The sequence below is a fragment of the Priapulus caudatus genome, unplaced genomic scaffold (genome assembly GCF_000485595.1).
Source record: "Priapulus caudatus unplaced genomic scaffold, Priapulus_caudatus-5.0.1 Scaffold1030, whole genome shotgun sequence".
Taxonomy (NCBI): domain Eukaryota; kingdom Metazoa; phylum Priapulida; class Priapulimorpha; order Priapulimorphida; family Priapulidae; genus Priapulus; species Priapulus caudatus.
Window position 1 is genome coordinate 1,930 of NW_014578091.1, and position 2,324 is coordinate 4,253.

Below are 2,324 nucleotides of genomic sequence, written 5' to 3' on the forward strand. Positions count from 1 at the left end.
ACAGCACTGCCCTGACGATTGCAAAACATTGTACACGCCAGTCTACCAATGTTACAACCACAGCCCTTGGACTTGGTTGCAGTGCAGGGACTCTCCGAAAAACAAGAACACTTGATGAGCTTGAGTATGTAATCTGGTGCTGGGAGAGTCGTAACAGGGAGAGTGACAGGCTGTAGGGACTTAGTTTCCTCATCCTTTACCCAGCCATATTCCGTGGGATCAAGGTCTGGATGCTTTTGTAGGGCATGTCTCCAGATGCAGCACTGATAGTGTGCTCTTTTGACATTTTCTTTGAATGCTTCATTGGTGGGTGGCAGCTTCGGTGTACCTGTTGCTCCTTTTCTACTTGTCTTTGTTTTTTTAAGCTTTAATTCTTGACTCAGTCATGGATGTTGCATCATGCATGTTGTAGCATGCTGAGACAAAAGCTGTGGACTGGAGCAACACATCATCAAAGTCAGCAGTCTGATTCCCAAGAAGGCTCAAGCTGCATTTCCCTCCTCGAAGAGTTTTCAACATCTTGCCCTTTCCGATCCCGTGGCACATGGGAACAGTGTCGCAACCTGTCAGGGCATGAGCTGGTAATATGTCGGGAATGATACTGGAAAGCTTTATCACTGTAGGACTAATATCCACAACAGCTCTGCCTTTCCTTGGTGACTGCATTATCATAGGGATGTTAAGCCCTCTATCGAGGTAATGGTACAGCAACAGAACGTACACATCTGTGTCATCTGCTTCAACAATGACTTTCTTCTTCTCTTCTTGTGTTGCATATATATCGCCTGTGGTGTGACGATTGTGTCTGCTTCTTCATAGTCTGGCTTGAGGTCTGTTCTCTGAATTACTAAGCCGTATGGAGAAATCTCTACAGGCACTTCATCTTGGCCAGTAATGACTACGTGTGGGGATGGCCTCCCAGTACATCCATGTCACCTTTAAAGTCATCACAAATAATTTGGATCAGTTGCTACTTATTCTGAGAGTTGTTTAAAATCTGGTTCTGTGGAGGGAGCGGTGATGATGTCTATAATTGGAACACCCTACAACCACCTGGACCCCGTGCCTTGCGGGATGAACACTTGGTGCTGTATTGAATATACCTGTCAAAGACAAGATATATACATCCCCCATCCTTAGGCGCTGTTGTACGATTCCTTTGAAACCCTCTACATAGTGGGCTACTGCACCTCGGACAGTCCTGCTTCTCCCACGGACAGCTGTACGTAGGGAGCTCAACAATTGGAGACGCCAGGAATCTCTACACATTTGCACCAGAGAATAAGACGAAAAACATTGTTTATCAAGAGGCTTTCAAATGAAAAGTCCAACCCATTCGTACATGCTGTTATAATAACTTTTTGTCATTTACACCATATTACTATTATGTTCCAGGGGTTCTAAGTTGGGTTGTGCTGTGATATAAATGTCATACGTAACAGTTTTTTACCATGCTTATTATCTTATTAGACTGATTTGTAAATATTGATATTGTGTGCAATGTTATTCTCCATTTTTACCCAATGTTTCTATTGCGTCCGATTATTAGTAGTATGAATTAGTAGCACGATTTTGCAGCGCAGCGGGTACCCGCAGCTAGTATTAAATAAAGGGTGTGTAGAGTAAATTCCCCACCACTGCCAGAGTGACAGTTGGTGGATCATTGAAGTAGACTATGAAGGCAAACTTTTAGAGCAATAAAAAAAACTATATACCCAATTGCAAGGTTCAAGTAAAAAAGCCATCTTTTCTGCCGGACTAATAGACAATCCGTCGCACAGCCTGTTCGGGCTAGAGTGGCGGGTGCATTTTAGGATGGCGGGGCTCGACGATAGCCTGGCAGGCCATAAGTGCTCTTGGAGAACCCTGAGTATTACTATAGCCATATTATAAATAATATTATTTTGTGAGTTATTATCTGAAGTATGATCTGTCATTACCCTTACATGCATATAGATATCGGGCACTTCTTTGTTCAAAAGATTATTGACAATGACATACAGACAACGCTCGGCAGCAGCAGCATACAGCATGTGGAACTAACCGGAAACGACGCACCTGCGGTTGTATTCGAGGAGTTTCAGCTACTGTCGCCGGAACAAGTTAAAAATTATATAAACAATTCATCAAAAAAGACCTGCGCGTTGGATCCAATGACAACCCCATTAATTATCAATTGCATTGACGAGCTATTACCTGCTCTAACTAATATGGTCAACTGTTCTTTAGATACAGCTACATTTTCTGAGGACTGGAAAGAAGCACTCGTGATACCCTTGTTGAAAAAACCGGGCCTTGACCTTGTTTTTAAAAATTACCGCCCA